Raw genomic sequence first — 25,958 nt, forward strand, 5'->3', positions numbered from 1 at the left:
TTTGTGGATTTCTGTGTTTGGCCTGGTATGGTTCTCAATCAGAGGCAGCTGTTTATCGTTGTCCCTGATTGAGAACCATATTTAGGTAGCCTGGTTTGAGTTGTGGGTGATTATTTTCCGTGTCAGTGTTTATTACCACATGGGACTGTTTAGTTTGTGTCACTTTGTTATTTTGTAGTGTTCAGTTTGTCTTATTAAAATGGACACTTACCACGCTTACTCCTCATCAGGGGAAGACGACTAACGTTACATAGCCATGTGTAAGTGACCAATACAATTTGATTTGCCTCCATGCCCTTAAGCTCTTTTTTTCTGCCTTTCACCATGCATCCTCTAATTGGATCATGATTGGTTTTTACAGAGCCTGTTAGCTGGTCTCTTTGTCACATGCCAGATGTCTGACTGACCTCCGTCTTGGTGTGTGCACACATGGGCAAAGCAACACAAAGGGTTAATGGTACCTAGCCCTAGTGTGCCATATTGATCTCACAGGCAGGCCACACAACTGAGGCACGCACATGCATGTGCGCTGTTGCTGTGCGTGCCTCTGCACTGAACCTTTGCATGTGGTGTTCCTGTGCCCGTAAGTGGAGACAGCTTGGTGCAATTATTCTGCCCAACTGGCAAAGCATGTTTGATGCTGATAACATGGCTGACATTGGGGGGCCAAGCCGTTCTATGATTTGGATCTCATAAACTGCTGAGTGACTTGTTCTACATGGAGCTTTTACAAAACATGTTGGTGCTCTATAAAATAGAGAAGTTGAAGGTTTCATGTAGCTACATAGCAAACGCCCACTGCAGTCTTAATACCAAGAGAGAAGAATCCATGTATTCTGAGGGGTTTCTTCTCTTCTCTTTTACTACAGTGCTGTGGATGTTTGTTAGTTAGAAACTAAGTGAGGGGACGGATACAACATTAGACTTGATCTACTGCTTTGGGGTAAACTCAATATATGGTGAGTGGATTGAGTTCAGATGCTGTCGATGATGCCAAGGGGTAGATTGGGCATTGTTGAGATTGCGCTGAGATGGGGTTCTGCGTCATGTGGAGCGTTTCACCCGCCGGGGCGAATGTCCAGCTGCGTTTGAGGCAGGGGGTGATCTCAGCTCTGATAGAGCCTCTGCTCTCATGCCCCCAGCCCTCCCTTATTCTCTGTGACTTGCTTCTTCCCTTCTTCCACTGTCCTTTTTTCCTTCTTTCATTGCGTGTCTGTCCACTGGTGGCCCGATCAGTCAACATCAGTCTGGGATCTTAAGCATAACAACTTTGCTGTCAGCCATACTTGCCATAACCATGTTCCACAGTATAGAATGGTTAAGAAAACATGACTGGAGGCTACCTACCTTGTCAGACCCTCCACAGCCAACATTCCAGTTAGGTTCACAATCACATAAAATGCTCAAGTCAGATCAAGTGTTCCTTCATTATCCAATAAAGTGGAAATTAATTTGGCTGCTGGTTCTCATTCAAATAGACCAAATTAATCTCTGCAATCGATTGTCTTTGAATTAATTATTTGTTTTGAATAACACATGATCTTAGCAGAGATCATTGCTCTAAATCCCAATTGTCTACCCTGTATCCTGCAGTTTTGTGGGTTTCCATTCCTTGAGTAATATATGATATGATTTGTTCTGCCTTGTGTGGATAAAAATAGCTAGTGGAATCTGTGTCACTGCTGACTGAGCATTGCTGTTGGATGTGCAGTACTGTTTAGTGTCAAATGAATATCCACCCTGTTACTGAGATCTCTGAGGTCAATATATTACTCTGTGGAGAGCTCAGAGCACATACGCCCGTGCTCAACTGTGTAGAAGAGTCCAAAGCTCACGGAAGTCACTGTGACATTAGAACAGGAAGAGGTGCTGACCCGTTGGGAGTGGGACAGAGGAGCATCCTTCACTAAGAGGCTAAATGACCTGCTTCTCTACCCTACCCTCTACACCCCTTCACATAACTCACGGGATGAGATGCTGTTTATCCAACGGTGAGATGGCATGCTTCCCTAGCCAGCTGATCCCCTGTGTGTGTGCTTTCTTTCACATGATATTACTTAGTCATGCCAATACTGTTTTTATCCTGCGTTGATTGAACATACAAATAGAGAATATAATAGAGTTAATGACTTGTGAATTAACAGTGTTTCATGGAAGACCAGAGTAGTCTACCACTATGTTTACCGAAACTTGTAAAGAAGGCTATTAGCTCTGTCTTATAGGCTACACATGTGCTTAACTAGCCTAAGGAATTGTCTCAATGTCATGACTCTGTCAATCACCATATTCTTATCGGCAGACTCAGTAGCCTCGGTTTTTCGGATGACTGCCTTGCCTGGTTCACCAATTACTTTGCAGACAGAGTTCAGTGTGTCAAATCGGAGGGCATGCTGTCCGGTCCTCTGGCAGTCTCTATGGGGGTCCACAGGGTTCAATTCTCGGGCCGACTCTTTTCTCTGTGTATATCAATGATGTTGCTCTTGCTGCGGGCGATTCCCTGATCCACCTCTACGCAGACGACACCATTCTATATACTTTCGGCCCGTCTTTGGACACTGTGCTATCTAACCTCCAAACGAGCTTCAATGCCATACAACACTCCTTCCGTGGCCTCCAACTGCTCTTAAACGCTAGTAAAACCAAATGCATGCTTTTCAACCGGTCGCTGCCTGCACCTGCATGCCCGACTAGCATCACCACCCTGGATGGTTCCGACCTAGAATATGTGGACGTCTATAAGTACCTAGGTGTCTGGCTAGACTGCAAACTCTCCTTCCAGACTCATATCAAACATCTCCAATCGAAAATCAAATCAAGAGTCGGCTTTCTATTCCGCAACAAAGCCTCCTTCACTCAAGCCGCCAAGCTTACCCTAGTAAAACTGACTATCCTACCGATCCTCGACTTCGGCGATGTCATCTACAAAATGGCTTCCAACACTCTACTCAGCAAACTGGATGCAGTCTATCACAGTGCCATCCGTTTTGTCACTAAAGCACCTTATACCACCCACCACTGCGACTTGTATGCTCTAGTCGGCTGGCCCTCGCTACATATTCGTCGCCAGACCCACTGGCTCCAGGTCATCTACAAGTCTATGCTAGGTAAAGCTCCGCCTTATCTCAGCTCACTGGTCACGATGGCAACACCCATCCGTAGCACGCGCTCCAGCAGGTGTATCTCACTGATCATCCCTAAAGCCAACACCTCATTTGGCCGCCTTTCGTTCCAGTACTCTGCTGCCTGTGACTGGAACGAATTGCAAAAATCGCTGAAGTTGGAGACTTTTATCTCCCTCACCAACTTCAAACATCAGCTATCTGAGCAGCTAACCGATCGCTGCAGCTGTACATAGTCTATTGGTAAATAGCCCACCCTTTTCACCTACCTCATCCCCATACTGTTTTTATTTATTTACTTTTCTGCTCTTCTGCACACCAATATCTCTACCTGTACATGACCATCTGATCTTTTATCACTCCAGTGTTAATCTGCAAAATTGTAATTATTTGCCTACCTCCTCATGCCTTTTGCACACATTGTATATAGACCCCCCCTTTGTTTTCTATTGTGTTATTGACTTGTTAATTGTTTACTCCATGTGTAACTCTTTGTTGTATGCTCACACTGCTATGCTTTATCTTGGCCAGGTCGCAGTTGCAAATGAGAACTTGTTCTCAACTAGCCTACCTGGTTAAATAAAGGTGAAATAAAAAAATAAAATAATGTAAGTAGTTTAAAAACGTACATACAATCTGGAAAAATGACTGTGTAGAGGCTAAAACTCCAGCCGCTGCTCATAGACTAGATGTAACATAGTAAATGTAAATCCGTGATACTCAAATTAGTATGATACAGTATGTTACGTTTGGCATGGTTACATAAAACTGTAGGGTGGGTGGGGTGGATGAACGTCTAGCAACAATCTCATCACGCACAATTTTAGCTAATTTGCAACTACTACTTTCTAGCTACTTTGCAATGACGTAGCTCAACTGATTCAGGTGAGAATGGAATGGATGCATCCCAAAGTAGTTATTAACTAGCTGGCTAGCCCACTTCTTGGGCTAGGTGGCAAGCAACGTTGATGTCAATGGCCCCATTTGCTTCCTGGTATTATAGCCTGCGTAGCATGTTAGCTAACCTATACCCAAACCCTAATATTAACCCTTTTTTATTTTACCTTGGCAAGTCAGGAAAACAAATTCTTATTTTCAATGACGGCCTAGGAACACTGTTCAGGGGCAGAACGAAATATTTTTACCTTGTCAGCTTGGGGATTTGATCTAGCAACCTTTCGATCACTAGTCCAACACTATAATTACTAGGCTACCTGCCGCCCCAACCTAAACTCCTAACCTTAATCCTAACCTTAACCCCTAGCCTAGCTGATGTTAGCCACCTCGCCAACATTACGTTTATTGTACGAATTGCAATTCGTAACATCATATGTATTGTCATTTTGTAACATATCATATGAAACAGATGATGGACATCCACAAATTACCAAAGGAAAGGAAGGTAATATATGATACTAATTGAAGTGTCACGAATTTATGTTTACTATGTTACATCTACCCCTGAGTCCAGGTTGCAAACGGTGGTTTTGTCCAACCATGTAGACTAGTCACAACCATGTCGCGTCTCCTTTAAACTAATGGGAATAGATCAGACTACCCACGCTGCGCAGCGCGCGAGCTGTTCACTTTCTGTGCAGTGTGGGGACACGCTATTTTCTGCTAAAAAGCTATTTCCCAACATACATTAATGAGTTAAATTAGAGGAACCAGACAAACAACATAAGGTAAGGATTCATTGATATCGATTTATAATTTACCATCTGAGTTAATTAACCGTGGGACCATAGCCTACAGTAGTTAGCCAGTGATTAAAGCGTGAGTGAGTTTATTTTTATTATGTGTCCGGTTTGTCCCAGAGCTCGCGATGAAAATGCAATGGATTTGTATGTAGGCCTACGGGTTTTGAAGTCCCGCTCATATTGCGAGTTTGCTTCTACACCTGCATTGCTTGCTGTTTGGGGTTTTAGGATGTGTTTCTGTACAGCACTTTGAGATATCAGCTGATATACGAAGGGCTATATAAATACATTTGATTTGTCCCGGAATTGAACTCGCTCTGAAGCGTCTATTGACGCATTAATATTAATCGCTCGAGTGTTCAACTGTGGGACATATGACAGAAATCATATAGCCTAGGTTTTTATTTTAAAGGTGAAGTCACCTAAATATTAAATAGTGCATCCATCCATGACGCTACATCGCTTACATATGTTGTTGTCACGCTACTTATAAAGGCTATTGACAAGTCTTCATAATTTTGGACTGTTTTGAAGTTCTGAAGGATGTAAAACATAATTTATGCAGAACTTGATACATTCTGTTGCCTTTGCATAAAACTAGCACCACCTAAAATCCACTGTAAACACATATTGCATAGATATGCAAGAGGTCTGGATTTGTATGCCACATGAGGTAGTGTGGTTGTTTTGAATTAAGAATCGCTGATTCAACCCCTAAATTTGCAAAATTTACCTCCTTTGTTTTTCATAACTCCAAACTTTGGGACACACAAATGTCAGTCATAATGATAAGATTTGAGAGACAGTTAAGCCATAACGTCCCGTATCTCTACTGTTATATTATGCATGAGAACTTCTTCTACCATTCTATTACACATCTGGTATGCTTTGCCAAGCCTTGTCTCCTTGATCAGAGACGAATGTTTTTTCTTCATTCAGGCCTTATGTTTACCTACGGTGCATTCATGAATTGGGTCTTGAATCTGCCTCAAAGCCACATTGGCCATGTAACATTTCCCCTGATATAATCTCTTAGTTCTATTTCTCGGTGTGTGTTTTGGTGATGCAGTTACCTGATGTTTATGATTGTGTGTACGTGTTTTGTGTATGTGTGTGAATTAGTTTTAGTTTGCATAATGATATTACACGTGTGTGTTTGGTTATGCTCACTTATTTGTATGGGTATTTACATTTTGTGTGTTTGGCCAGCTGCATTTCTGTGTGTGGGTGGTGTAGTGTCAGATCTGAGCTACTTACAATTACTTCCTTGTATAAGAAAGGGGATGCTGGTCAGGAGCATGTTTCTCCTCTCAATAAAGACACACAAACAGTGCTGCAGGCATGAACATCATCTGCTCCATATGATCAATTTATTATATTTTTCCCAACCAGAAATGAATAAGAAATGGAGGACTGTCATATGAATTGCTATTAAAGAATTCAAAAATCCTTTGACTCACTGCCTGAAATGTCACTGAAAATATATCAGAAAGAGCACCAAATGTTTCTAGAAATGAGCAGGCAATTTAACGGCAGAAGTCACTGATGCCAAATTGGACTTGCCCCATAGAGCATGTCCATGGTCTGTAATGCTGAGGGGCCCTTTTGGATTTCTCCATACTAACTAATGAAGTTAGAGGCATGTACTCAATGTTCCTTAGGGCCCCTATATCCTCTCTCTTGCAAAACTTAAATTGAAATTTGAGATGTTGGATGTGCTCTACTGAATTTGTGTGACAATGGCTCAATATTCCCTCTCCTTTTTTGAAGTTCCTCAAACAGAGGAAGGGAAAGTTGTATTAACTGAGCTATTCATATCTGAGTGGATATTAAACACCCAGTTTATAATCTAAAAGAGATTAGACTCTCTAGTCTAGACTCTATAGACTCCTGCTGTGAAGTGAAAATGTAATTTGCTTATTAGTTTGAATAACAATTCTTCTATTTTTGTCCGGAGGTCCTATGAGTACATATTCCGTAAACTGTGTGGTATCTTTATTTGTAACATGCCAACTGAACTCAGGTCAGAGATAGTGTCTGGAATGTGCACCAATGGTTGCTGGGATCTTTGAATATTTGGGCGGAAATAATAACACCTGGTAAGAGAATCTGCTTTGGACTTTATCGCTGGAGTGTTTTTGCTTTTTAAAAATCTGAAAATGTAGAAACAGTTATATATGTATATATTTATTTCCTTATGCATGTTGCCTCTTTCCTAGGTCCCAATTCCAATTTTCACTCATTGTAGTTAGGACCTAGCAGTTCTCACTGTCTCCTTCTGTAAGTGATGGCTGTAAATGTACCCAGTTTGTGATGAGCTCTCAGGAGGCCAGCATCCCTCCAGAGTGATCTAGCGCCGTGTAACATCTTTTTTGCCCATTGGCCTCATTTCAAGCGGCAGCCATGCTCCTGCTATTCACATGCCGTTTTCCTCACACAGCCCGCCCACTCGCCCTTCACCCACCCTTCACCTACCCTTCACCCACCCTACTCCCGACCGATTTTGAAAAAGTTTTGTGAAAAAGTATTGTAAATGATTGTGTGTGCAAAATATATCAGATACACAGGAGGTTGATGGCACCTTAACTGGGGAGGACGGGCTCGTGGTTTTGGCTGGAGCAGAATCAGTGGAATGGTATAAAATACATCAAACACATGGTTTCCATGTGTTTGATGCCATTCCATTTACTCCGTTCCAACCATTAATATGAGCCGTCCTCCCCTCAGCAGCCTCCTGTGATCAGATAACGAGTGCCAGTCCTGGTTACCTTGATCCACTTGTGTGGTTCCTCCCCCTGCTCCAGCGGCCCTGCTCCAGCACCCGCAGCCCCGTACCCTGCTCCAGCACCCGCGGCCCCGCCCCATGCACCCTGCTCCAGCACCCGCGACCCTGCACCCTGCACCAGCGGATGGCCCTAGACAACCCGATGAGCAGTCACACTGCTCTTTGAGGTGTCTAAGTATCAAGTGCACCTGGCCCACCTGAAACTACTGAGTGCAGTCCAGCTTGCTAAGGCCTATATGCATGACCCGAGGCCTTACAAGCCCCGCAGAACAAGTACGGTCAGCCCCGCCAACTCGTCCAGTGTGAGCTAGCCACCATCCTGAACTCCCTCCGCCGTCAGGTTTGGAGATGCAGAAGCCTTTGAAACCTTTGCCATGTCTATCCGTTCACTGGTAGGCATGCTTAGGACCTTTTGATGGGCAGAACGGCTACAAGCGCAGATGTGGATCCCACATCAACCAGCTCTTGAGCGAGATGCCACAGAGCTACTAGGATGAATTCATTGGGTACTGTTTTGACCGCGGCATCCTCAGGACTGGCACGGACCAGACATACACCCTACATGACTTGGCAGCCTGTTTGCAGAAGAAGTCCCAGGCTAAGCTCATATCGAGCAGAGCCACAGCACTCTATCAATGTGATCTGCCTAAGCCATTCAAGAAAGACCACCATACCTCCACGATCTGCTCCAATCCTCTTCAGTGAATGCCAAGGAGCCTGCTCAATCCAAGGAAAAATCCCAAACCCAAGCCATACTGACCCCACTGTGACAATAAAGAACACTTTCAACTCTTGTGAAGAGTTCAATAAGCTGAACACAGGACAGATCTTCGACTGTAGAAAGGATGGACAACAGTGTTGAAAGTGCGAACGATCCCACAATGCTGATGCTTTGCACCCTCAGACATGTAAAGAGCAGCACCTAATGATCCTTCACAACGCCATACAGGAAAACCAGAAGAGGATTCTCATCAGTGTCGCTACGACCAAGGTGTACCTGTATAGACCCAAACGATTGCCGAAATTAGTGTTGAAGGTTGTGAAAGTTCACAATGGAGACCAGGCCTCCGATACCCCACCATATTTCCATCACAATGGAAAGGACAGAATCCTGTTAAACTGTTCATTCCAGCATAAAGGACAGTTGCTCAATGACCTTCTCCTCCCTAGACCCACCTTGGGACCATCCCTGCTCGGTGTCCTCCTCAGATTCCATTAACATGCCGTAACTATGAATGGTGACATCAAAAGGCATGTTTCACCAGATCCGCCTCTTACCAGCTGACAAACCTGTGCTACACTTCACCTGGCAGAACATGGAGAGAACTGAAGAACCAAGCATCTAGGAGTGGCAGGTCTTGCCATTTGGCACAACGTGTAGTCCCTGTTGCACCATCTACGCTCTGCAGCAACATGTTAGGTTGACCAAGGACCAACACATATTCTGTAATGCGCCAGAGATAGCATATGGCTCTGTTGCCTACATGCGGCAGAGCCAGAAGCAGGATGACCTAAAGCAGATACAGATCTCCTTCGTTCTGGCAAGGTCTTGTGTCGCATCAAAGAAGCAACTGTTAATGCCACGCCTGGAGCTGAGTGCTGCACTCACTGGAACACAGCTAGCCAGCGTCCTCCAAGCAGAACTCACCCTGCCCATCGAACAAGTCATCCTCTGGTCCGATTCCACCACAGTCCTTCATTGGTTCAAGTCAGAACCTTGTAGATACAAGGTCTTCGTAGGAACTTATGTTGCAGAGATTCAGAACGTTACGGATGTAGCCAACTGGAGGTATGTGGATACATCTAACAACTAGGCGGATTACATCACTGGGGGGGGAAAGAGCTGTCCCAACTGTATCAATGGCCCCAAGGCCCTGAGTTCCTCCAACACTCAGACGATCAGTGGCCTTCAATGCCTTCTGCTGACCCAAAGCCTGACGACATCGAACTAAACATGTCTGTCAGGTCCAGTCCCTGATATCAACAAGTTCGAGACAGAAAGATACTAGATCCCTACACAGAGTGGCCGATCCACTCTCCAGTTCACCTAGCGAAGCAGCAGACTACATAGCTTCAGAGAACCTCCTTCCTGAAGAAAGCTCAGATGGAATTGTTTCCCGAAGAGATCAGGGCCCTCATAAAACCACGCTATACCCTCTAAAAGTTGTCTGGGTCCCTTGTCTCCTGAGTGTGATAAGTATTCAGGACTCCTTAGTGTTGGCGGTAGACTGCACAGAGCAGAGCACCTGGAGATGGATCCTATGCTCCGCATCATCCACTGATCAAGATTTCAACGAGACTCTCCTCCATTCCGGCCCAGAGAGGGTTCTGGCAGAACTACATCGCAGATACTGGACTCTGCGGGGAAGGGAGGCCATCTGGAAGTCCCAGCACATGTTTACAATGCCAAACCTGTAGTCCCTAACATGGCAGATCTACCTCCTGCTCATGTATGACTGTACAAGCCACCCTTCTACTCTACTGAAAGTGGACATTGCAATGAAAATACCAGCCGCTGCATCCACCTGGCCCTCCTGGAGAGACTGGATGCCAATGCCTCCTTGATGTCTCGAATATGCTTAATTTCATGTTGAGGCAAGCCTTCCGAGTTCCTTTCAGACAATAGTACAAACTTCGTTGGAAGAGACCGGAAATACGAGAGGCTTTCGAAGCGATGGCCACCCACCTGAAAGAATAGTTGGCCGAATAGAGGATAACTTTCCAGTTCAACCCACCAAGTGCTCCTCACTTTGAGACATGTGAAAGAGATGAAATCAGTGAAGACTGTACTCAAGGAACAGACCGTTATTGAAACCCTGCTCTTCACTGTACTTACCGAAGTGGAGTGAATCTTGAACGCAAAACCCCTTTTGATACATCTCCTCTGATGTAGCAGACCCAGATCCCGTCACACCGAGCCTCCTACTCATGGGACACATCGCTTCCTCAGGCCTTGTATGTAGCCAATCACTTTTGATCCCAGTTCATTCACCACTGCCTTCCTAGTCTACAGGAAAGACAGAAGTGGAAGAAGGATGGAAAGGAACTTACTGTGGATCAAGTGGTTCTCATTGTGGACCTTGGAGCTGATGGATGCAGCAGGACTGCTTCCATCCAGGTCGAAGGTCGGACTTACCTACAAAGACTCTTCCTAGAGCTGGCCACCAGGCCAAACTGAGCAATTGGGGGAGAAGGGCCTTGGTTAGGGGGGTGACTAAGAACAGAGCTCCATATTTACTCTGTGGAGTTGGGAGAACTTTCCAGAAGGACAACCATCTCTGCAACACACAACCAATCAGGCCTTTATGGTAGAATTTCCAGACAGAAGCCACTCCTCAGTAACATGCACATGTCAGCCCACTTGGAGTTTGCCAAAAGCCAACTAAAGGACTGTCAGACTATGAGAAAAGTTTCTCTGGTCTGAAGAAACCAAGATTTTGCCTGAATGCCAAGCATTGAGGATATGTGAGGATATTTTTCAGTGGCAGGAACTGGGAGACTAGTCAGGATCGAGAGAAAGATGAACAGAGCCAAGTACAGAGAACCTTGAGGAAAACCTGCTCCAGAGCACTCAGGACCTCAGACTGGGTTCATGGTTCATCTTCCAACAGGACAATAAGTACACAGCCAGGAAAACGCAGGAGTGGCTTCGGGACATGTCCGTGAGTGGCCCAGCCAGAGAACGGACTTGAACCCAATCCAACATCTCTGGAGAGACCTGGAAATAGCTGTGCAGCGACGCTCCCCATCCAAACTGACAGAGTTTGAGAGGATCTGCAGAGAAAAATGGGAGAAACTCCCCAAGTACAGGTGTGCCAAGCTTGTAGTGTCATGCCCAAAAAGATTTGAGTCTGTAATCGCTGCCATAGGTGTTTCAACAAAGTACTGAGTAAATGGTCTGAATACTTATGTAAATGTGATATTTCAGTTTTTGTAATAAACTTTTTTTTTTAAACTGCGTTTTTGCTCTGTCATTGTGTGTAGTTCCCCCCCCCCCCCCCCCCTCATCTATTTAATCAATTTTAGAATAAGGGTGTAATGTGGAAAAGTGAAGGGGTCTAAATACTTTCTAAATGCACTGTAGAAACCAGCATAGAAGCAGTGGTGTAAAGTAATAATTTTTTACTTAAAGTGCTTCTTAAGTCGTTTTTTTAAAGTATCTGTACTTTACTATTTTTAAACGTTTACTTCACTACATTCCTAAAGAAAATAATGCTCTTTTTACTCTGCATTTTCCCGGACATCCAAAAGTACTCGTTACACTTTGAATGCTAAGCAGGACAAGAAAATGGTCCCATTCACCCACTTCTCAAGAGAACATCCCTGGTCTTCCTTCATTCCTTTGATCTTACTCTATGACAATTGGGTACTTTTTCCACCACTGCATAGAAGCAGATAAAAACCCAACTCATACCTCAGGTTCATAATGACAGATGTTTGCTGTAACAATATGGCGCACACACACATCCAGCTGTCTCTACAGATGTTTTCAAGTTTCAGCTAATGAAGAGATGTAGCTACTGAAGCAGTGTCCAATCAGCCACTGGGCTGTGTTGTTGGGGGAATGAACCCAATCAAAAACGGTAAATTTGATTTTAAATCATACATTTAAATGACATAAAATATGTCAGACTGCAGCTCTACCTCCTATTCAAAAGCATCCTTTTGTCCTTGAAAAACGGGGAAATCTCCAGACTCATCATACTGCAGTGACACCACACATATCCTGTGAATTACTGTACCTCTGCCAGGATGACAATAAAACTGCTAACGGACATCCAGTGGTAGCTGTCGTTTTGTGCAAGGATGGAAGTAACAGTGGGGAATTATAGGGCCCTTCACTTGCATTTGTCACTATTTCCACAAAAATAATGAAAAACTTGTCATGACAGGCACAGTCATTATAAGATAATTAGGTTGAAATCTCCCTCTGCTGGGCGTAAAAGTGCAATCATTAGTGACTTTGATTCACTGTGAGGCGATCAGCTACCCAGGCTGATCGTCTAGCCCCGGCACTGATAACATCAATTGGACCTCTTCTTTAATATTTATGTATCGTTTTAAGATAAGGTGATATCTGTCTTTCTCTCCTTCTAAGCCCCTATTTCAAAGGAGGGCTATTCAGTGCTAGGTGATAACCGTCTGCCATTGTTCCTGAGAGAAACCTCAGGAATAATCTTCTGAGCCCCGTCACATTTTGGAACCTTATCTGCTAGGCTGCAGACAAGGGAACACAGCATGTGTACAATTTCAGACTTGGACTTCCATCGAATACAATGCGAAATAGCAAAGAGGTCATTTTCTTTCTGGAGAAAGTCAGTTCTCAAATGCTAGTATAACCGCAGGGTTAAGCAGTAGTCCTGCTTTGGCCTCCCTCCTACTTGGACCTCCTATCGCCTTTCCTATCATTTTGTTTTTTCTCTGTTCAAAGATACATGCTCATTGGAGGAACCAGATAAGGTGTACTTGCAATTTGCTTCTCCCAAAATGGCAGACTTTAAAATTGAACAAAAACCTATTAATTGAAAGTGATATCGGACCTGTACAACGTCTTGTATTGATTGCAATTAGGGTCTCTTGTAGGGCATTAATGAGTATCATGTTAGTCTCCCACATGTGACATTAACTCACTGTCTCATGTTTTTAGGATAGGCCATCAAATCAGGTAGGAAACTGGAGTTGTTTCCATAACGGCACACGAGTATCCACTATGAAATAATGAGGGTAGCCTCAAATACAACTCAGCTCCCTCATCTCTTCTGACCTTCTCTATCCACAGATTTCACCAGCCGAATGCACTAATGAGGACTTAAAGCAGGATTGTGTGAGGAGCAACTCTCTCTGTTTCTCAGTTCTGTACTCAGGATTATTGGGAGTGCTTTTGTAATGTGCCAAGCTAAACCAGAAGAAGACTGCTGTCCTGGTGGGAGGGGCCATTAGATCTGCCTACTACCTACATATTAATCTGATCTACTAGGCCCTCCAACCTTTCCCTGGTCTCTGATGGAGGGCAGCCCATTGAAGCAGAATCCCAGCCCCCAACAACAGCCCAAACCCAGGGGCCACTCCAATCTGACTCTGGGCCAGTCCTGCAGCACAGAGGACCTGTCTGAGGGCCTCCCCAGGGCCAACTTAAGGAAGGGTTTCTCCCTGCGTAACATCAGCCTGTGTATGATGGACGGGGTCCGGGAAATGCTCCAGAGGAGCCGGGGGGCCTCCCCAGAACCCCACTGCAGGCGCAAAGGGGACACAGGGCCACTGGAGCCCCCATCTGCTGTGCCTGCCCCGACAGCCCCGCTCTGCCACCCTCAGGGCCCCGCCAGCCGAGGTGCAGAGGGAAGGGGCCCTGCGCTATATGGTGGAGGCGACTCGCATAGCATGGGCTGCAGCACTCAGTGGCAGAAGTGTCGTCTGCTGCTCAGAAGGAGGGGGGGGCCGCTACTGAGGGGGAGGGGGGCTTCCTCCTGGAGTTCTATGTGCCGCCCAAGGTGGGTCTCGTGGTCACTTCCTGTGTTTTACATGGATTTGGTAGAAAAAATCACATACCTGTATTTTTTAAATGTAGTCAACGCTATAGGATTACATTGGGCTCCTGTATTGCTGACCTGATACAATCTGACACTGAAAATTAGATATCTTTTGTCAGTGTTTGCGGTATCTCTGGTGTCTCCTCTGTCCTCTCTTTGGCCCAGTCATCCAAGCCCAAAGTGAGTTCCTCTGACAGCTGCTGTGGAGGTGCGGACCACCATGCCCCTGGAAATGCCAGACACGGACAACACCTTTGTCCTTAAGGTAAGCTTTACTTGTAATGTCAGGACATTATATCACACGTGTATGTAGGCGTTATGACATAACATTCAAGTAGTACCAAATGCTCTGTATGCTGCAGATTTGCATAATGAACCAAACAGTGAAAACCGCAGACCATATTTGTTCAATATATCTTATGTCAGTAGGCTAAAACAGGCTACGAATATGATACCTTATACATCAATGTATTTTCCACTACATACAGTTAATGAATTCATTAGGCCCTAATCTATGGATTTCACATGACTGGGAATAGAGAGTTGATTGGTCACATATACAGTTGAAGTTGTCAGTTTACATACACACTGAGGTTGGAATTATTACAACTCGTTTTTCAACCACTCCACAAATTTCTTGTTAACAAACTATTGTTTTGGCAAGTCGGTTAGGACATCTACTTTGTGCATGACACAAATCATTTTTCCAACAATTGTTTAGAGACAGATTATTTCACTTATTCACTGTATAACAATTCCAGTAGGTCAGAAGTTTACATACACTAAGTTGACTGTGCCTTTAAACAGCTTGGAAAATTCCAGAAAATTATGTCATGGCTTTGGAAGCTTCTGATAGGCTAACTGACATCATTTGAGTCAATTGGAGTGGTGTACCTGTGGATGTATTTCAAGGCCTACCTTCAAACTCAGTGCCTCTTTGCTTGACATCATGGGAAAATCAAAAGAAATCAGCCAAGACCTCAGGAAAAAAAGTTGTAGACCTCCACAAGTCTGGTTCATTCTTTGGGAGCAATTTCCACACGCCTGAAGGTACCACATTCATCTGTACAAACAATAGTACGCAAGTATAAACACCATGGGACCACGCAGCCGTCATACCGCTCAGGAAGGAGACGCGTTCTGTCTCCTAGAGATGAACGTACTTTGGTGTGAAAAGTGCAAATCATTCCCAGAACAACAGCAAAGGACCTTGTGAAGATGCTGGAGGAAACGGGTACAAAAGTGTCTATATCCACAGTAAAACGAGTCCTATATCGACATAACCTGAAAGGCCGCTCAGCAAGGAAGAAGCCACTGCTCCAAAACCGCCATAAAAAAGCCAGACTACTTTTTAGAGAAATGTCTTCTGGTCTGATGAAACAAAAATAGAACTGTTTGGCCATTATGACCATTGTCATGTTTGGAGGAAAAAGGGGGGACTTGCAAGCTGATGAACACCATCCCAACCGTGAAGCACGGGGGTGGCAGCATCATGTTGTGGGGGTGCTTTGCTGCAGGAGGGACTGGTGCACTTCACAAAATAGATTGCATCATGAGGAAGGACAATTATATGGATATATTGAAGCAATATCAAGACATCAGTCAGGAAGTTAAAGCTTGGTCGCAAATGGGTCTTCCAAATGGACAATGACCCCATACTTCCAAAGTTGTGGCAAGATGGCTTAAGGACAACAAAATCAAGGTATTGGAGTGGCCATCACAAAGCCCTGACCTCAATCCTATAGAAAATTTGTGGGCAGATCTGAAAAAGCGTGTGCGAGCAAGGATCCCACAAACCTGACACTACCTCTGTCAGGAGGATTGGGCCAAAATTCACCCAACTTATTGTGGGAAGCTTGTGGAAGGCTACCCAAAACGTTGGACCCAAGTTAAACAATTTAAAGGGAATGCTACCAAATACTAATTGAGTGTACGTAAACTTCTGACCCACTGGGAATGTGATGAAAGAAATAAAAGCTGAAATAAATCATTCTCTCTACTATTATTCTGACATTCTTAAAATAAAGTGGTGAGCCTAACTGACTTAAGACAGGGAATTCTTACCAGGATTAAATGTCAGGAATTGTGAAAAACTGAGTTAAAATGTTTTTGGCTAAGGTGTATGTAAACTTCCAACTTCAACAGTATACTATATATGCAAAAGTATGTGGACACACCTTCAAATGAGGGGATTTGGCTAATTCAGCCACACCTGTTGCTGACAGGTTTATAAAATTGAGCACACCGCCATGCAATCTCCATAAACAAACATTGGCAGTAGAATGCCCTTACTGAAGAGCTCAGTGACTTTCAATGTGGCACCGTCATAGATACCACCTTTCCAACAGGTCAGTTTGTGAAGTGGAAACATCTAGGAGCAACAATGGCTCAGCCACAAAGAGGTAGGCCACACAAGCTCACAGAACAGGACCACTGTGTGCTGAAGCATGTAAGAATCGTCTGTCCTCGGTTGCAACACTCACAACAATAAATTAGATTCCTTCCATTTTCTCTGTTCCTGCACTGATGTGAAGGAGAAGAGAAAGCAAAATCCCAGTGTACATCCACCATATTGCTTTCAACACTGTGTTTTCAGATTGACAGAAGATGGAAAAGGATTTCCCTTCAGACTATTGAGGCAACCCCGTATAGATGATTTTAAGCAGCATCACTCAAACCAGATCCTTCTCTTCCCCTGTCTCAATGAATTTGTTTGTATTCTGTGACAGGGACAGTGGAGATGACATTGAGCTGACGTCTTGTCCTCGCGGCCAGTTCCCCTCGGTGTCCACCTGTAGCTGTGAGCTCACATCTAGTGAGTACTTATTCACTTAAATTGGTAATGGTATCCCAGCTAGCACAACATTCTGACAACCATATGTTTCTTCTTGGTGAGATCGTGGTTGTCCTATGGTTATTTTGCCGACAACCTTCCCACAACTTTCTGGGATTGGTGCAGGATAGTTGCTTGGCTTTGGAACATTCTCAGCACATTTAAGGAACATCATTTTCTTGGTATTTCATTACTTTAACAGAACATTTCCTAAAAGTTCAAACATGGTTTTATTTCATTGGTAATGTTCTAGGAGCCTTCTCCAACTGGTTTGACATTGGGAATGTTCTCAAATTGTTCAGAGGATGTTATGGAAACAATGTTCTTCTGTGGGAATTTCAGTACTTCAGCATAACGTTTCCACATGGTTCTATTTAAAGTCATGTTCTCCAATTGTTCCAAGAAGGTTAAGAAAACGTTCCATAAAAAAACAAGAACTTTAACATTCAGAGAACGTTCTAAGAATGTTATTTATAAATGTATACATTCCGTTCTCATCATCAACAAAACTTTCTCTATCCTCGATCTTGTTAAGTGTGTTCAGGTGTGTTGGCCGCGCCCACTAATTGCCATACCTGATCTTAATGAGTGCTTTTTTCCTTTGAAATTGAGTCTGTTTGAATAGGCTAAAATGAACCTCTTAAAAAAATAAAAACATGGCATGTTAGCTCCATCCTGGTGGAGCAGTGGACTAATCCCTTGGATAGAGAACAGAATATCATAGGTTCTCACTGACACTGTGACACAATAAAAAAAATGTGTTGGCATGAATAATGCATAAGCAAATACATGTCCATGTGTCCTATCTGTGCTTGGAGTTCAAAACAGTTAACCAAAGCCAGCACTGTTTTTAAAGGTTTTATTGAAACATGTTCTCAGAGCGTTAATAAAACCTCTCAGGAAAACATTCAGGGAACCATTAAAACGTTCACAGTAGTCGTCTTCACAGGTCCAAAAAGTTGAACTCTTTTCCCGAAATGGACCTGGGTCTTTCCCACCCCGACCGATATGCATAAAAATATTTTTTAATATAGAGACCTATTCTGAATGGACCCAAGGACAACTAGACCCGTTCTGTATAGACCTGGATCAGACCGGGTCTGGATCAAACCAAGTGAGTGAAGCAGCAGAAAAGAGGAGAGAGAGAGAGAGGTGCCGCTCTAGCAGACGGGGGAGGGGCCGTACTGTGAGTGACATAGGGAGAGATAGCAAACAACCAAGCGGTCTCACGCTCTAGTAGACTAATGGCTATGATAGCTAGCTTCTCCTGGTTTGATGATAAATAACCTAACGTTAGCTAACTAGGCTAATTGAAGCTGCAGTGCATGTACTTCCTCATTCTACAGTTACAATTAAAGTCCATTCAGAATATTAATTAGCAGCCTACCGGTTGGCTCTTGGTCGTGGTAGCCTATCCTTCTCCTTTAACTTTTAATTCTGTCATTTTAATTTCATATTCCATTGATTACATGTCTCCTAACTTTTGCCACACAGAGGCTCTATGACCGTAGCCTATTCCCGATTTGGTGACTTATGATTGGCCAACAACAACAAGCTACACGCCACACTCCACTTTTGTGAAAGGCATGAGCAGCAGCATAAATTAAAACATTTCTCTCCCTCTCTCTCTCTCTACTCTTGCAGTTGCGTTTGGATCTGTAGGGGCCCTTCCGGACAAGTTAAAATGACATATACCCAAGACAGTCATATTCGACCCAGACCCGTGACATTATTTAGAGTTCTTTTTTTGGGGGGGGGGGGGGGGGGGGGGATTTTAGCCCTTTTTTCTCCCCAATTTCGTGGTATCCAATTGTTGTAGTAGCTACTATCTTGTCTCATCGCTACAACTACAACAAGAGACGAAGGTTGAAAGTCATGCGTCCTCCGATACACAACCCAACCAGCCGTACTGCTTCTTAACACAGCGCGCATCAATGTGTCGGAGGGTACACCGTGCACCTGGCAACCTTTGTTAGCGCTCACTGTGCCCGGCCCGCCACAGGAGTCGCTGGTGCGCGATGAGACAAGGACATCCCTACCGACCAAGCCCTCCCTAACCCGGACGACGCTAGGCCAATTGTGCGTCGCCCCACGGACCTCCCGGTCGCGGCCGGTTACAACAGAGCCTGGGCGCGAACCCAGGGACTCTGATGGCACAGCTGGCGCTGCAGTACAGCGCCCTTAAGCACTGCGCCACCCGGGAGGCCTATTTAGATTTCTTGATCCCAACCTGCTCGGGTCCCGAATCGGGTCTCGGTATTCGGGTACAGGTGGCTCCGTGAAGACCTCTAGTTCTCAGAACCTCCCTGCAACCTAAAAATTAACGTTCCCAGAACAGGCAAAATGTTCACTTCCATTCTCAGAAGGTTAAAAAAACATTACCGGTCATTCCCAGAACCAATAGGAAACCAAAAACATACATTTCCACATCTTCCAAGGAACCAACTGTGCTAGCTGGGATCTCCTCATCTGACTGTATGGAGTAACTTTCACTCCATGCTCTCTCTGTCCACACAGACATACACAAGACCCCTCAGCACCGTGCTGGCCCCTCAGGGCCCCACTGTCAGACCCTGTTGGCCTTTCCTTTGCACCCCACCCACATCCCTCTAGAACGCTTCCTCCAGTCACTGGAGTCCAACAGGCCTGGAGCAGGTAATGGCCAGCTCTCTGTATGTGGAAGGATGGTTTTTTGCTGTTTTTGCTAAGCCCATACAGTGACTAGGTGTTTAAGATTCACCTGTAGGTGAATCGCCCCACTCTGAGACGGACACCTCTCTGACCTGCTATCAATGGTTCCACGGTACACTGTCTCAAGTGCAAGCTGCGCAGCTGGTGTTGGTGGGCGGAGCCCGGAGCCACGGGCTCTTTGTGATTCGCCAGAGCGAAACGCGGCTGGGAGAATACGTCCTTACATTCAACTTCCAGGGCAAAGCCAAGGTATGCCCAGACGCAAACCGTGATCCCAGACGAGTCTTTTTATCTGGCTGGCTGCCCATTCACAGGATTCCCCTTTGCGTCACAAGGGCAAAATGTTACTTTTTTTTTATTGAACCTTTATTTGATTAGGCAAGTCAGTTAAGAACAAATTCTTATTTACAATGACGACCTACCCCGGCCAAACCCAGACAACGCTGGGCCAATTGTATGCCGCCCAATGGGACTCCCAATCACGGCCGGATGTGATACAGCCTGGAATCGACCCAGGGACAGAGAACCCCAAAAACACCTCTTGCACTGAGATGCAGTGCCTTAGACCGCTGTGCCACTCGGGAGCCCAAAGTACTTAAGTAAAAACACTTCAGAGTACTACTTAGGTCATTTTGGGGGCTATCTGTACTTTATTTTACTATTTACTTTTACTTCACTACATTCCTAAAGAAAATTATGTACTTTTAAACTATTTTTACCCCTTTTTCATGATATCCAATTGGTAGTTACAGTCTTGTTTCATTTCTGCAACTCCCATACAGACTCGGGAGAGGCGAAGGTCTAGAGCCATGTGTCCTCCGAAACACAACCCCACCAAGCGTCACTTCTTCTTGACACAATGCTTGCTTAACCTGGAAGCCAGCCGCACCAATGTGTCAGAGAAAGTCGCCAGGTGTACGGTGTTATGTCAGTGTGTACTGTGCCCGGCCCACCACAGGAGTCGCTAGAGCACGATTAGACAAGGACACGGCCAGCCAAACCCGCCACTAACCCGGACGATGCTGGGACAATTGTGTGCCGCCTCATGGGTCTCCCGGTCGCGGCCGGCTTCAACACAGCCTGGGATCGGACCAGGATATGTAGTCCTGATTCATCCGCTGCCCCACTCGGGAGGCCAAAAAGAAAACGTAGAATAAGCTACAGTGCATTTGGAAAGTATTCAGGTTCCTTCCCTTGTTCTACATTTTGTTACGTTACAGCCTTATTCTAAAATTGATTTTAGTTTTTTTCCCTCATCAATCTACACAATACCCCATAATGACAAAGCAAAAACAGGTTTTTAGACATTTTTGCAAATGTATTTCACATTTACATAAGGATTCAGACCCTTTGCTATGAGGTCTCAATTGAGCTCAGGTGCATCCTGTTTCCATTGATCATCCCTGAGATGTTTCTATAACTTTATTTGAGTCCACCTGTGGTAAATTCAATTGATTGGATATGATTTGTAAAGGGACACACCAACTTGTCCCACAGTTGACAGTGCATTTCAGAGCAAAAACCAAGCCATGAGGTTGAAGGAATTGTCCGTAGAGCTCCGAGACAGGATTGTGTTGAGGGTACCAAAACATTTCTACAGCATTGAAGTTCCCCAAGAACACAGTGGCCTCCATCATTCTTAAACGGAAGAAACTTAGAACCACCAACACTCTTCCTTGAGCTGGCTGACCGGCCAATATCGTCCAAAATAATATTGTGATATGTAACTGTATTGATTCCCCCCCCATCTCTATCAAACTACCCTGCTACCCTTTGTCCCCATCTCTATCAAACTACCCTGCTACCCTTTGTCCCCATCGCTATCGAACTACCCTGCTACCCTTTGTCCCCATCGCTATCGAACTACCCTGCTACCCTTTGTCCCCATCTCTATCAAACTACCCTGCTACCCTTTGTCCCCATCTCTATCAAACTACCCTGCTACCCTTTGTCCCCATCTCTATCAAACTACCCTGCTACCCTTTGTCCCCATCTCTATCAAACTACCCTGCTACCCTTTGTCCCCATCGCTATCAAACTACCCTGCTACCCTTTGTCCCCATCTCTATCAAACTACCCTGCTACCCTTTGTCCCCATCTCTATCAAACTACCCTGCTACCCTTTGTCCCCATCGCTATCAAACTACCCTGCTACCCTTTGTCCCCATCTCTATCAAACTACCCTGCTACCCTTTGTCCCCATCGCTATCAAACTACCCTGCTACCCTTTGTCCCCATCGCTATCAAACTACCCTGCTACCCTTTGTCCCCATCGCTATCAAACTACCCTGCTACCCTTTGTCCCCATCTCTATCGAACTACCCTGCTACCCTTTGTCCCCATCTCTATCAAACTACCCTGCTACCCTTTGTCCCCATCTCTATCAAACTACCCTGCTACCCTTTGTCCCCATCTCTATCAAACTACCCTGCTACCCTTTGTCCCCATCGCTATCGAACTACCCTGCTGCCCAGTTTACAAATTTACCTCATATGGACAAATGGAAAGTAGTCCAGGTCGCGACACAAGATTGCCGTCCACGTACTAAGCAGCATTGAATGCAAAACAATGGGAATGGTAGGAAGACCTAACAGCATGCCATGCCTCTACCTCCCTGTAAGCAGCACCTGCGTCTGTCTGTGGACTCTCAGGGCCAGTGCCATGTGCACCACCTTTGGTTCCAGAGCGTGGGGGACATGCTGCAGCACTTCCACTGCCATCCCATCCCCCTGGAGTCCCGCTGGGCTGCAGACATCATGCTGCGGTGCTACGTCCAGAGACACAGCAGCCACCCAGGTGACACACGGCTACTGCTTGAGATGTTTTTGTGTCAAATATAGGCTATTAATAGGATTTTGACGTCTTATCCAACATTTCTAGTGCCCAAAAACAATCCCTGCATTCTTCAACTGCTTACCAATGTATAACCTCTCATCTTAAATTTGTTCACTCAAGCTTTTACATCGGATGATAAAAAAATGTTACCCAGCAGGAAAGTCGTTAATTTTTTTTTTTTAAAGTAGTTTCAAGCCAATAAATTAGCCTTTTAGGAGAGATCCACTGGACTAGGCAACCATACAGAATTGAGGATCACTCTTCCAGGCTGTCTTTTTGAGGTTGGCCACAAGGGACAGGAGTCAAAATAGTTATTCTCTGTGGAATGTGTTCTTCACACTGAAACTCCCTCTTCCCTCCACTGGTCCAATTGTGTCCACTTGTCTCACTCCACTGTGTGTAACCACTTAGTGTCAGCCTTTCTCATGCTAAATCTATTTGGTCTCCTCTGTTTTGATTCCAACTGAAATATCCTCAAAGCCTTCCTAATGGATTTCTAAAACCAGTCTTTTTTTTTTTTACCTAAACATGTTCTTTTGTTCCTTTACACCCTGAAAAAATTGAATATAGCACATAAATGCAATTCAAAAGATTCCTACTCTGTCCATTTCAAGTTAATAGATAGAATTTGGTTTCAAGCTAGATCTATGGTGCATAATGTGTGTGTGTTTCAAACATGTCGCTTGTCTGCTGTGTTTCTCTTTGCAGAGCTCAGAGCGTCTCGGATGTCCACCCATACCAGAGAGCCTGGCTGTCGGAACTGCCTCCACCAATCGGCACACTTATTTCCCCGAGCTTTGCAGGTGGATGGCGCATCTGTGGACTCTCCCCCCAGCTCCCCTGCTCTGCCCCGCATCCCGCCTCCCTTCCCCAGACTTGAGGATGGTAGTGGTGGGGGATTACGGAGTCGCAGTGGCAGCTGCCGCCCTCTGGTGGCTCTGCTGATGAACAGCAGGAGAGTGAGGGCACACAAAGGACACGAGCAGTGGAGAACCATTACTCTGTCTACTGAGGAACCTTGAAGTAATCTATCACTGATTGCATCAGAATCACATATCGGTTTTGTCAAAACTGGAACTGCTGCCATAATAGAGATTTTGCAGGTGGTGGAACATTCTCCTGTATAGTTTTTTTGTGATAAAATGTAATATCTTTTCAGTGCTCATTGTATGCCATACCTCAGACCTACAAGGTGGAATTCCCCACATTTATCCCCTGACTAGAACACAACTGAATCCCTCTAAGGGAGAAGGAATGGATGGGTACGTGCAGTGAACGACTTAAAATGTCAGTGCTAAGACATGACAAAGAAGGGGAGGATTATATACACCCCAGTGGATGGAACTGTTCAACCTTTATTCCTCCCAGATGTAGTGAAGGAGATCGTCTGTGATCCCCTTTGATCAAAAGACAATGTGACCCCATGTCTGTACCACATTGATTCTCTGAGTTTCATAAATCTCTTGGCTCCACGGAATATTACCATTAGTCAACAGGGCGCAATACTCCCTTTTTAAAAACATGTTCACTAAAATGTTACTGTGCTTGCTACCAGACCTTGGTTCAAATACAATTTCAGTTATTTAAAAAAAAATCTCATACATTTCAAAGTATTCAGATATTCAACTACTTGTATTCTCAAAGAATATTGGAATGCATTTGCAAATACACTGAAGTATTGGAAATGTATTTGCAAATACTCAAATACACAGACAAGTGTATTTAAGTACAAATATTTAAATACTCCCATGCATTTGAACCCATGTCCTAGGAGTATTTGAAATAATGTTTAGAAAATATCTTCACATGGTAGGCTATTTATATGACATTATTTGAAAATACTTCCAATAGAAGTAGTTAATTTTGGACACATTATTTGAAAATACTTCCAATAGAAGTAGTTAATTTTGGACACATTATTTGAAAATACTTCCAATAGAAGTAGTTAATTTTGGACACATTATTTGAAAATACTTCCAATAGAAGTAGTTAATTTTGGACACATTATTTGAAAATACTTCCAATAGAAGTAGTTAATTTTGGACACATTATTTGAAAATACTTCCAATAGAAGTAGTTAATTTTGGACACATTCTTTGAAAATACTTCCAATAGAAGTAGTTAATTTTGGACACATTATTTGAAAATACTTTAAAATATTTAAATGAATAACTAAATACACATGTATTTGAACTCAGGTCTGCTTGCTACTATGACATGTAAGGTGTACATATACTTAACAAATTGTATTCAGTGTATAGCCTAATGTAAAAATAATTTGTCACACTGTCCCCTCTACTTTAATCATGATTCCTTAGGAGACATGGTGGTAAAAATGTACTACACTGACAACACTTTAATATTCACCAGCTTTTCAAATTTGGTACAATATAATATATACTTACAAGCACATCAAGGCAATTATATGGGGATAATTACAACTCTACTGCCGCTGTAAATGTGCAATTATTTAAAACGTATTATATATACCAGTGAGTTCACTCTAGAATTAAAGTTAGCCTGATGTTTTCAGACCTCAAGTGGACTAGATGAGGTTATCAAACATGAATAGGACTACATTAATGTCTGACAGCAAATAAACGTTACTTATTCTGAACTGTGTAGTATACCAATTTTTTTACAGTAAAACAACTATAAGCTGCTATGCTGCTGTAAGCCTTATGATTAACCCCCTTTGTATTCAGTATTGTATCAATGCTGATACATGCTAATAACAACTCAAGTGACATTCAATTCTCATGTGCCTTTTAAATAATTGATTTCTCTTAAATACATTAAACGTGTTGAAGCAGCACAAATTACATGGGATTGGTCATGCATTTTCTTACATCCAATACCATGAAGGCACATTTCAATTCATTTACTGTACACAATGTTACATTTTATTCTTTCTGTGTAAGAGCAAGGCCTAGACCCCTTTGGCTGCGTTTTACACAGGCAGCCCAATTCTGATAATTTTTCCACAAAATAGTGAAAATTATCATTTGGCTGCCCCAAAAATTATTTAACCCCCAACTTTATAAGCCAAGTTGAATCATAGGGAAAGGGAATACCTAGTCAGTTGCACAACTGAAATGCATTTAACCTACATGTGTCTTCCGCATTTAACCCAACCCCTCAAACAGAGAGGTGTGGGGGGCTGCCTGAATCTACGTCATTGGCGCCTGTTTGGGGTTAACTGCCAAGCCCAAGGGCAGAAGAAAGGCAGACTTTTCCACCTTGCTGGCTTCGAACCAGAGACCTTTCGGTTACTGGCCCAACACTTACCCGCTAGGCTACCTGCCGCTTTAACGCCATATTGAACATTAGCCTATCAACCATGGCACTATTCTGCAATTCATTGAACACTGCAGAATCAAATCAACACACAGTATATTTACAGTTGAATTTAGAAGTTTACATACACTTAGGTTGGCGTCATTAAAAGTCAATTTTCAACCACTCCAC

The 25,958-nt window shown here is 44.0% G+C and overlaps 1 long non-coding RNA gene across 1 annotated transcript; it reads left to right on the plus strand.

The window, feature by feature from the left end:
- Positions 1-4,365: 4,365 nt before the first annotated feature.
- On the plus strand, positions 4,366-25,107 carry LOC109872539 (uncharacterized). Its single transcript, XR_002252476.2, has 5 exons — positions 4,366-4,804; positions 13,384-14,396; positions 16,861-16,946; positions 22,280-22,451; positions 23,199-25,107. It is a non-coding gene; the product is annotated as an uncharacterized LOC109872539 (long non-coding RNA).
- The last annotated feature ends 851 nt before the right edge of the window (positions 25,108-25,958 follow it).

The sequence above is a fragment of the Oncorhynchus kisutch genome, linkage group LG28 (assembly GCF_002021735.2).
Source record: "Oncorhynchus kisutch isolate 150728-3 linkage group LG28, Okis_V2, whole genome shotgun sequence".
Classification (NCBI taxonomy): domain Eukaryota; kingdom Metazoa; phylum Chordata; class Actinopteri; order Salmoniformes; family Salmonidae; genus Oncorhynchus; species Oncorhynchus kisutch.